Below are 12,184 nucleotides of genomic sequence, written 5' to 3' on the forward strand. Positions count from 1 at the left end.
CTCTACTGAGGCCCGGGGGCTGGAATGCCCCTTCCCTAATGTACATGAGTGTAGACAGAGGCATAACTTGAAGCTGCTGGACTCCAATGGAAAATCTATGCTGATCTCTTCATATGTCAAAGAAAGAACTTAAGGGGCACTTAAGGTTCCAGGGCCTGGATGCAATGTACCCTCTGCACCCACTATAGTTACATCCCTGCATGTTAGACATTAATACTTTAACCATTTAATGTCCAATGATTTACAGTTATGTCATGGGGATTCAGGATTTGCAGGGAGGGGGGTCGGGGGTCAATCCCACTCCATATAATGCGGGTACTGGCAGTTTCTTACAGTTGACACCAGCCGGCAACAGCTGCAACACTCCTACTGATCATGGCTGTTTAAATGCCCTGATCGAAGTTCAGGAGTCCCGAAGGGCCCTCGCGATCTCATCATGATGTTCAGTTGACATGGCAGCCAGGGGCTTTCTGAAAGCCACCAGGACTTCCATTGCAGATTGCCTGTGGCGTGGCTTGATAGAATGCCTGTCAGATTGCAGTATAATGTAATACTCTGGTATTACATTATACTGCAAAAGCAATCAAACCATCACAAGTTCATGTCCCCTATGGGGACTAAAAAAAATTAAAACTTAATTTAAAAAGGTTTTATTAATTATTAGAAAAATAAAAGGTAACAAAAACTTAAGAAAACACCCTTTTTGCCATATTTATAATTTTAAAAAATCTTAATAAAACAACCCAAAAACATATTTGGTATCCTTGCATCCATAGAAGTCCAATCTATTAAAGTAATGCATTATTTACCCCACACGGCGAGCATCAGCAGATAAAAAAATACACAACGTCAGAATTGCGCTTTTTTTTGTCACCCTGTCTGCTAGAAAAAATATAATAAAAAGCGATTAAAAAGTTATATGTATTCTTTTATATGTACACATTTTTTTTCCATTTTACTCCACTTAGAATTTTTAAAACATTTTTTAGTACATTAAATGGTACACTGCATAGTACCCTTGAAAAATACATCTCGTCCTGCAAAAAACAAGCCCTCATACAGCTATGTTGCTGGATAAATAAGAATTGTGATTTTTTTAGGAGTGGGTAGGAAAATCTGAAAAGGAAAATACAACGGGCCGCATCCTTAAAGGGTTAAATTGAGACATCTATTGTACTGCGTGTTATTCTGATAAAGACTTATAGGGAATGTACCAGAAACTTGCAGATCGTGAGGGTCTCACCGCTAAGATCTCCACTGATCTCAAGATTGGGGGGTCCTATGTCCCCCATCCTCCTCACTATAGAGTTACTGCATCTCTCGCAGGGAGGTGGAGACTGAATGGAGCACTGGTCACACAAGCACACCAGCGCTCCATTCACTTTCAATGGAACCGTTAAGATGCCCCACTGATCTGCAAGTTATCTACTAACCTTTGGATAGGGAATAACTTCAAATGTTGGTACAACCCTTTAAAGCAGTGAATCTCCAAGGGCACTCATAATAGTAATCATTGGATAAGATCTACTGACTTTTTGGTTATAATTTGCACTTCAATTCCTCGCCTTAAAGCGAAGCAGTCATGTATGTTTTAGTAAATACCTTCAATCCCCATAAAGCAACTCTCCAGAGCATCTTCTCTTTGAACTATAAGCCATACCCCAAAAATAAGCCTCCCAAAAACAATACATTACCTAACAGGAGCTGTCAGTTCCGCTGGACTTCTCCGCAGCTCCAGCACACTTGCTTGTAGTTTTCAGTACGCATTTCCTGGTCAGAGATTCAAAATCCCAGCCTACAGGAAGCTCTGACTGTGATTGGTTCTCGAGTGCCACGGCTCAGTCAATCACTGCAGCGCTCAATGAACCAATGCGATGGCTGTGATTGGTTCATCAAGCACTGCAGTGAGTGGTTCTTGAGTGCCATGGCTCAGCCAATCAAAGCCAGCACCTCCTGGGGGTTTTTGAACCCCTGACCAGGAGGTGCTAGGGAAAAACTACAGGCAAGGGTGTCGGGGACCTGCAAGGAGAAGTGTGGCGAGCACACAGCACCTGTTAGGTGATGTATTGTGTTTTTTTTTGTTTTTTTCCATGCAAATAGGATTTATTTTAGGGCTCATACAGTAGGATTTTCTACTGTAAAAGTTGCATTGCATCGCATGAAAACCACATTTTCATGTGATGCAACACATAGGAAAGCTCTATAGGAAAACATGCGCTACAAAACATTGCAAATCGTGGCTTGTATAGAGCATGCCGTGATTTTGTATTTTCGCAATGTAGCAGTCTACAAAACACCTGACACGAGTCCAACTAGGCGAATATTTTGAAAACTGCCATCTTGGAACCAAGTTGATATTTCAAACAGTAAGGTGTTTGTAGGACACGCATGTCTGATAAAGAATTTGATGCTAAATCCAAATCTGTGCTTAAATGTCATATCTTTGTTCCTGCCAAAAGTATTAACCATGGAACATGGAACACAACAACAATCCACTACAGGATATGCTCGATGAGTTCTTCGTGCTTTGAAGCGTCAAGGCTATCCTCTTATCTCATTCATAAGAGCCACATCTGAATGGAAATGCTTGCACAGACGTCCAGGATCCGCTGTTGCATGTGCACCATACCGCATAAACCCTGGGACTTCACATTACCCCACAGGTAGAAGTCCAAGACGGTGAGATTCGGCAAGCTTGGGGGCCACTCCATCAGGACACGACGCCCAAATCACTTCCCCGGAAACTGCTGATCCAAAAACTCGTGGACATCACGTCCATAATGTGGTGGGGCACCATCCTGCTGGAAGACCACTGGGAATCTGCCATCTTCGTTGCACAGTGTCATGTAATAATTGCAGATACTTGGCACTAGTAAGGTTACCACTGATGTAGAATGGGACTATTATCTTCGTACTCCACACAAAGCACCACAGCGTGACTTTCTATGAACCAATCATCTTGGAGGGATCTGTCCATTGTGGGTTTGTGTTGCTGAACCCTAGTGTCACTGTGAAATGTGGGTGCTCTTGCAATTGCTTTGACACCCATTCTGCAAATTCAACACAGCAATCGGAATCATCCTCAGTGAGACAATGTAGCAACTGGAACTTGAAGGGGTGCCATTTGTATGTAGCCAGTGTCCGCCCGATGGGGGTTCGACTCACCATGCTTTCCTGTGACACATGCCAAGTGCTATGTTGTGGTCTCTTGCAGAAGGATATCAGGACAGCCACTGTTGTTGCTTAGTCTCTGGCAGTTTTGTTACATCCACTTTTTGGCAGGTCCAACACAGAACATGTTTGGCGAAATTTGGTAAGCGATTTCCCAACTGCACCATGGCAGATAGGTAGTTTGTTAGGGTGCAGAACGTTGAATCGTTCGCAATGACTCAGGTACTGCGCTGCCCAGAGTTCAGCACAATCTCTCTCCTCTCATCACATGTTAATCTGTGTCCATAACAAAGAGTAAATTGATAATAACTTTGGCAGGAATAAAGGTACATCATAAGTAAGCACAGATTTTCAGTCCTCAAAAAACTCTCTATCGGATGCATATGTCACATGTACCCCTTCCCATTTGAAAATACTGACATGGTTCCAGGGTGGCAGCTTTCTAAAGAGGCCACCATGTTGGACACTGCTCCTCACAGATTTGTCCTCTTCCTCTTTGCAAAATGCCACACATAGAATGCGGTTCCCAACCACCGTTTTCCATCCATTCAGGTGTCTCCATACTGTTGGACCACTCGGTACGCATTTTTATTCTATTGTTAAGGTAAATCTGTTCCAGACAGTTAAAATCTGAGCACCAATCTAGAATCAGCACCTAAAAACTCGGTAAAACAAAGAAAAGTTTTCTCCAAAAAAACAAACAAACACATTTTTTCATGACACAGAGTAACTTTTAGAATCCTGTGATCCAACAAGAATCCAAACAATAAGTGTTGCGTGTAAAAGGGCCCTTACTAAAGCAGACATGTCAGGAGTGCCAACTGTCCCTCTTTAAAGGAGTTGTCCAGTTGTAACCTATTTCGGCTTACCCAAAGAATAGACCGCCAACTGGGATCCCTGCTGATCAGCTGTTTACAGGGCAGGTGCACTTGTGCACTGATCTGATTTTTCCAGGAAGCTCCATTCCACTGCAATGACTAGGTTTATGTTACAATTTACTTAAATGGAAGCTTTGCCTGTAATACCAAACCTGGCCACTGTAGTGGGTATGGAGCTGTCTGCTTCTTGCTTGAAATCATCTCTGTGCACCAGTCCAGCAAACAGCTGAACAGTGGGGGTCCTGGACGGCAAACCCTTGCTGATCTACCATTGTTAGCCTGTCCTACGGATAGGCCATTAATAGTTTATAACTTGACAACCCCTTTAAGATCTCAGCTTCCTATAATTGAACGGAAACCCTACTGTTCACATTTAATAGACTCATAACCTGTACCTACCAAATACTCCTCACAGCTGAGGACTTGTTATAGTGTATCCAGTCTTGCTAATCCTCTAAATGCACTTTTAGTTCAGAACATCTGATACAATGTATCAGTGTTAGTAAAATGTAACAGATTAGAGTCCAGACTGTACAGCTCACAGAGAAATTGCAGCAAACTCTCAGCTGTGATGGTGAGGAATATAAAAAATTGCAAGACTTCTGGTAGTACAGTGATTATACTTTATACACATACGACGGGGCCCTTTAAACTTTCTTGATTAACCCTTTGCAATCCAATTTTGGATTCAGGGTTTCCTAGGGGGCTTTCTCTTTCTGCCATTATACAATGGCACTGTCTGCTGGCTAGAGCCAGTACTGCAGTATGGGACATGCTGGAGAGGCCCCTGACAACAGGGAGGCCAGAAATATACAGTAAGAATACCCTGCCGGACGTCTTCCGACATTGGAGCTGTACGGCCTTCAATCAGAATGTCTTCAGACATCAAACAGTGGATTGGAAAGGGTTAATGCTTGTTTTTTTAATCATACAATATCATAAGAATAATGATAGCTATAAAAATAATTTATGTCGGCTGTATTACTGTACACTTCAGTAACCGGACATCACATGATTCTGCTAGTCCAGATGATTGGAAGCTTTAATCATCTACTAATTTAACCATAAACCTGAAATACAATATAAAAATATAACAAAAGCCAGCTTTTGCAGGGTCCATTTCTCTCATTTTGATTGAATCCGAGTCTTCTTCATTCTTTCACTGCAGGAAGAATCCACAATGTTCAGCAAAGGTGGATGAGGGGGGTCATAGAAGGCAGATCCTAAAAGTAAGACAGGTTCATATCAAACAGGGTTCACTTTTCTTCTATATCAGGGGTACTCAACTAGATTTTGTAAGGGTCGACCTACCTGTGTCTGCCATCAGGTGAAGACTGGCACGTAATTATAATTATGTATAAATTACGGTATGATTGCAGCAACACCAATTATGCATGGATGTTTTTTTCTTAACCCTTTGCAATCCATTTTTGGATTCAGGGTTTCCTAGGGGGCTCTCGCTTTCTGCCAATATACAATGGCGCCATCTGCTGGCTAGAGCCAGTACTGTGGTATGTGACATTCTGGAGAGGCCCCCGACAACACAACGGCCAAAAATGTAGAGTAAGAATACCCTGCCGGACGTCTTCCGACATCGGAGCTATAAAGCCTTCAATCAGAATGTCTTTAGACGTCAGACAGTGGATTGGAAAGGGTTTATACTTTTGAACACTTAAGTCGCCATATTCTGAGAGACAACACTTTTTTATTTTCCTATAAACAGAACTGTATGAGGGATTGTGTTTTGCAGAATGAATTGATAATTTCATTCAAACTATCATGAGCTTTTTGAAGGCTTATGAGCCAGAATACCAGCTCTACATATTAATAGTGTTTACAGTGCAGTTACTTCCAGTGATTTCACTGATTGGTGATGTACGTTTTTGTTTTATTTTTATATGTTTAATCTGTTTATTGAAACATTTTTTTAAAAATTATAACATAGAAACAAATGCAAAAGAAGAAAAAGACAGTTATAATTGCATAAAGCAGTGACCTGAGGAATACATCAATAGGAACTCGAGAGGGAGCTTGCAAGCCAAATATGAAGAGACCACAAAGACATATGTCCAAACTGAGATGTATATATAGAATCTAAGTCATAGTTGATAATGTCTCCACATTCACTTGCATAATGATAGGGCGTAAAGAACAGCGCTTGTGCAAAGTAGGTACTCAAGGATATGCGGTATTAGTGCAATATGTCGACACCGGAAGTATGGGTTGGGCTGCCTGAGCTAAAGCGAATGCCCAGGTCATGCCCAAAAACTTCCCATTGGCTGAGATCGCAGGGAGCCGTGTGGGTGTCATGGCAGCCGAAGGCTGTCATGGCAGAATGCCCATCAAGCCATGCCCGTGGGGTGGCTTGATAGACTGCCTGCCCGATAGCAGTATGATGTAATGCTATAGCATTACATCATACTGCAGGAGCGATCAAAGCATTGCAAGTTGTTGTTCCCTCTGGGGACTAAAAAAAAGAGTAAAAATAAGAACACTAAAGTTTTACTAATTATTAACAAAAAAAGTAATAAAAGTTCAAAGAAAACTCCTTTTGCCATATTGTAATAAAAGAATCTAAATAATAAAACAAAAATTCTTATTTGGTGTTGCTGCATCCATAAAAGTTGTATGTATTCCAAAATGGTACCAATGCAAAGTACAGGACGTCCTGCAAAAAATGAGCCATCACACAACTATGTCAACAGAAAATTTAAAAAGCTATTGCGCGCAGAAGATGGAGGGAGAAAATAATTTTTAAAAATTAAATATCTTTAAAAAAAATAATACAGCAAAAAAAAAACTGTTTGGTATCGTAGTAATCATACTGAACCATAGAATAAAGTTATCATGACGTTTTTGTTGCAGACACGCCGAAAGAAGGCGGAATTGCACTTTTTTCCCATTTCTCTCCACTTAGAATTTTTAAAACGTTTTTCAGTACATTATATGGTACAATAAATAGCACCATTGAAAAATACAACTTGTCCCGCAAAAAACAAGCCCTCCTACAGCGACGGCGATGGATAAATAAAGGAGTTACGATTTTTTAAAAGCGGGGAGGAAAAAAAGCAAATGGAAAAACGCTTGGTCACTAAGGGGTTAAACAGACGAATGTGTTACACCGCGATTTTGCATGCAGGAAAATTCAGCGTGCATAATGTAGAAAATAGAAACCATTGATTTCAATGGGTTCATTCTCACTTCTTTTTTTGTGCCCGCGCATAGAGATCTAAAGCAGGTGTGCAAACATCTACCTGTGCAGGTATGCGCTATATGCAGCTCATAGCGGAACCGTGTTGGGCTAATTAGCTATTTAAATCATGGCGGAGTGATTTCCTCGCTCAGTGTTTGCGCAGGCACAAGTGCAAAATACACTCTTTTCGTGCGAAAAAAAATGTCCGGGCGCGCAGATGTGCGTGTTTACGCATCTCCCATAGACCTCTATGGGACTCTTTGGGCGCAAACACGCACAAAATAGGGCAGGTCGTATTTTTTGTGCCGCGAAAACAATGGGCACAAAAAGAAGAAGTGAAAAAAAGAGACCATTGAAATCATTGGGTTCTATTTCTCCGTGTTGTGTGCTGGATTTTCCCGCTCGCAAAATCGCGGCGTAACACACTCGGCTGTTTTAAGCTCCTATAAGGTAGTCAAAAAATTTTGGCTGAGAGCAGACGCCACTGGGTGAAGCTCACTGCATAATTATTTATACAGCCGCTATTAGGCTTTATTCAGATGGGCAAACAGAAGTTGCACAACTCACTTTTCAAGCACAACACGTCCACCGGTCCGCGTTCGGTTCTATCTACATGGACAGTCCACATTGCATGTCTGATTCTCCCCTGTGGCATGTAGTGATTCCTTGCACACAAACCTACGGTTTGCGTGAAAAATCGCTCATGTGTTTACAGCCTCAGAGGCTACAAAGGGTTCGCTGCAGTCCATGATATACACAGACAGAACATACACCCATGTGAATAAGCCCCTAGGATATAGTCGGACAATGCAGTTATTGCAGTGCAGCCGAAACCCTGTTAACCCCCAGCGGATAATGGCTGCACGATTTTGCTAATAATGCCAATGAAGCCATTGGCTGTGATGGGTGGGCTCGGCTTCGGCCGCATGTCGTTACCGTATCGTTAGACCGTACCCTTAAGAAATATTCATAGTTGACACGGAAGCAGCTCGAAAGTGCGCAAGATATTAAAGAGGGCCCCACTTTTTAACTGTGCAGGAGCTTGAAGTTTCCTGGTTGGAACCATCTGCAGATGGAAGGAATTATTAGTAGACAATGTGGGAGATTTATTAATACCAGCACTATATACCACATACTGCAACGCTGCGCTCTACACATATCGCCGGGACGGAAATGTTAACCCCTTAAAGCACCAAATACCTTTTAGCTATTTTACCAATGTGATAGTTTTATGGCCCAAATTTTTTTTTCCTGGCTTGCCAAAATTATTTTTGCAACATCTTTTTTTCGGGGTGAGGGAACATATAGAATTTTTTTTTAATACCTTCTTTCACTGACATTTTTTCCGTTTTTTATCTTATTAGAAGTAGGCCGTTCTCATACGACCGGATTTGAATAGCGAGTTCCGCGATTGGCGACTGCTTTCTAATTTTGCTTCATACTCGTGGATACGAATTGCGGATTATGCGAGCAGAAGAAAAATCAAAGTATTCTTTATTTTACCACGGATTCCACGCGGACGACCTCCATTAATGTCCTTACGAAGCAAGCCTCCGCGGTCATGCACAATACAGCATAGTGCTGTACGCAGGTTTAACGACCGGTATTACAACTGGAGTCCACTGCAGGCCTCCCGCATGCGGAATCTGAGCCGGTCATGTGAGCCCAGCCTCACACGTAAAAATGTACATCTCATCCACGGCCATAATGTGTACAAAAGGTGAAAAATAAAAGAAAAAAGATTTTTTAAGCATAGTTATTAAAATTTTTTTTAGCTGACTTCAGGAAATACAGCGCTCACCTTTGAAGTCCTCCATTGTCAGCACTTCCTTCAGGTCATGCGGAAGTACCATCACCTGGCCAGCGGCGCTGCGCTTACTAGAGGCCGCTGGCTACCGGGTGGAGTGTGCTGATAACTGAAGACTTCAGAGGCGAGCGCTGTATCTTCTGAAATCAGCTGATTTCGAGCCATAATATGCACCAATGGTGTGGATTTTGACTCTGTTCTGGATGCAAAAATGCTGCAAAATTTGCCGGAAAATTTTTGCTACGTGTAAACATACTCTTACAGCTTTTTTTAAATTTTACACTTTTCCTCTGTAATTGGGGCATCTATAGGAACCCCAGTTACAGTGGCTAACATCCCCCTAGCGCAGGGGTGTCAAACTCATTGTCACCGAGGGCCACATCAGGCTTATGTTGACCTTCAAAGGGCCCATTGTATGGCCACCTGCAGACGGCCAGGTTGGCTCCCGCTGTGAGAATTCTCGCAGTGGGACCCGACCCGAGCCCCTGCAGGGACCAGTGCGGCACTCACCTGCTCCCACGGCTCCGGCTCTGTGATGTGCCGGCTGCCCCGCACAGTAATAGAGCATGCCGCCATTTGTTTTCCGTGCGAGATTTCCCGCAGACAAATCGCAGCCGTCTGCATAGGATTGCGTTTTCTAACGCAATCCTATGGCAGCTTCCACAGGCCGAAATTCTGCGGGAAATCCCGCCACGGAATTTACGCCCATGTGCAGGGGGCCTAAGTCAGTATAGTTAGGGCCTTTTGACACAAGCCTATTTGCGTACATACTATGCAGTGAATAGAAGCCATTGATGTCAATGAGTTCATTCACATGATGTATATTTTCACACAGCATGACCTATTTTGTTGCGTACTGCTCACCCTAATAGGCCATTGAAGTGAATGGGCCGCGCAAATACATGGTGAATGCGCAGGAAACCTATGTATTCACTGTATATTTGCGCACTATTTCAATGGGCCCATCTGCGTTCCTTTTTACATACACAAATATACAGGCATAAGCAATTTTCAATTGCGCAAATACGCAGTGTATTTGTGCGACCGAAATCCAATTACACTCGTGTGAACGAGCCCTAATAGTGACCCTGATAGTGGCCCCAGTAAAAATAACGACTCCCAAAGTGGCCCAATTAGTAATATTAACCCCCATAGAAACATTATAATTATAAGCCCACCCCCCAGTAATAAGCCCCCCTCAGTAATAATAATAAGTCGCACCCCAGTAATACGCCCCCACCTCAGTAATAATAATAAGCAGCCTCCCCCCCAGTAATAAGCAGCTCCCCCCCCAGTAATAAGCAGCCCCCGCCCCCAGTAATAAGCAGCCCCCACCCCAGTAATAAGCACCCCCCACCCCAGTAATAAGCTGCCCCCACCCCCAGTAATAAGCAGCCCCCACCCCCAGTAATAAGCAGCCCCCTCCACCAGTAATAAGCAGCCCCCACCCCCAGTAATAAGCAGCCCCCTCCACCAGTAATAAGCAGCCCCCTCCTCCAGTAATAAGCAGCGCCCAAACCAGTAATAAGCACCCCCCCAACCCATATACTTACCTCTTCCTTCCTGTCAGCGTCGCTCCCTCTCTGCTCGTGCTGAGTCCGGATGCACACTGACGTCAGTGTGTAGCCCAGCACGTTTCCTCCCCGAGTCCTCTCCTGCGGAACTGATGAGCAGGGGACTCAGGGGAGGAGGATCCTGGCTGCACACTGACGTCAGTGTATGCCGGGATCAGCAGTAACAGCGCGATTACCAGGGAGCTGCAGCACCTCAGCTGGTAATCGCTGCAGTGGTGAGCAGCGTCGGCACGCCGTGGGCCACATAACACAAGGGAGCGGGCCGGATTCGGCCCGCGGGCCTTGTGTTTGACACATGTGCCCTAGCGTGACTTTAGTCAGGGCTCCTGCACACTTGCGTTTTTCTTACACATTTTTACACGATTTTGCTGCATTTTTTAAATGCAAAAGTCAATACGACTTTCTAATGATTTTCGTGTGATCCAATGCGATTTTAACATTAGTAAGTCCTATTGACTTTCGCGTAAAAAAAAAAACCGCAGCAATATCGCGGGAAAAAAATGTGCGAGAAAAACGCAAGTGTGCAGGAGCCCTCACTGTGAGAGCTGGTCAGGGGTCTGCTAACACCCTGCGGCTCTGACATGTCGGGGGTCGCCGGCGATCACTATTGCTGGTTGCCATGCAGGAAACAGCACCGCTGCTTCCTGAATTCTCTACACAGCACTCACTGAACACTGTGTAGCCTGTGACAGAGAAGGCAGTAATGATTAAAAACCACCTCTGCCTTCTGCTTCAGGCCCTTTGCCGTTTCTGACAGCTGAGGACCCGAGCTGCTCCTGCTTACTTGTAGGGCTTTTTTTTTTAAACAGTCTTATTTTATTGAGTATATGACAGAATAAAAATGCAAGTTACATTAATATTAATTTAGGTTGAAAGACTTGGAAGAGGCAATAAAGAAACGGACACGCAGGTCCCCAACAGAAATTACTGTATAAGTTTAACTACTTGTTAACATAAAGTTGCAATTAGAGTTGTATTATTTAAGTACATAAAAGGTCATTACTTTCCCGCAATCATAATATTTTGGATTTAAGACAAACAGAACAGAAAAATAAAAACAGAAAACAAATAAGGTAATAAGGTCATTGATTAAGGGCTAATGCCCATGGACGTGTTTCTGCCGCGTTTCATGCGGCGCAAATCCACAGCCTTATCCCGCAGCTATCAGGTTCTATTGAACCTAATAGCTTTCTGCCTTTCAATGTGCACGCTGTGGAATTCCGCAGCGTGAAAGAAATTGCAGCAGAAAAACATGCTTCCAGCTTTCATTGTAGTCAATGGAAGGCGTCCATCACACGATACTTCCGCTATGAGCACAGCGGAAATATCGCGTGATTACGCGTCACCACCCACCGCCTGCACGACATGCGCGCAGGCTCGCCGGATGGGACTTGCACGGCGGATCCGGAGAGGTGAGTATGGGTCTTTGGGGGCGCCTTTTCGGACTCCGCTGCGATATTCCGCTGGCGGAGTCCGACACAGGTGTGGGCAATTGTGTCGCTGTTATGTGGTAAATGAGAAAATTATCTGTATTTTCCAAACACATTTAAGGTTTCACCTG

The 12,184-nt window shown here is 43.6% G+C and overlaps 1 protein-coding gene across 1 annotated transcript in view; it reads right to left on the minus strand.

Moving 5' to 3' along the window:
* Positions 1-681: 681 nt before the first annotated feature.
* The window catches only part of PODN (podocan), a 64,049-nt gene continuing 52,546 nt past the window's right edge, over positions 682-12,184 (minus strand). Inside the window, exon 11 of the mRNA XM_066597586.1 lies at positions 682-5,272. The gene's annotated coding sequence lies outside the window, so the exon portion shown is untranslated. The remainder of the gene's footprint in view (positions 5,273-12,184) is intronic.

This window comes from Eleutherodactylus coqui, chromosome 3, assembly GCF_035609145.1.
Source record: "Eleutherodactylus coqui strain aEleCoq1 chromosome 3, aEleCoq1.hap1, whole genome shotgun sequence".
In the NCBI taxonomy this organism is placed as follows: Eukaryota; Metazoa; Chordata; class Amphibia; order Anura; family Eleutherodactylidae; genus Eleutherodactylus; species Eleutherodactylus coqui.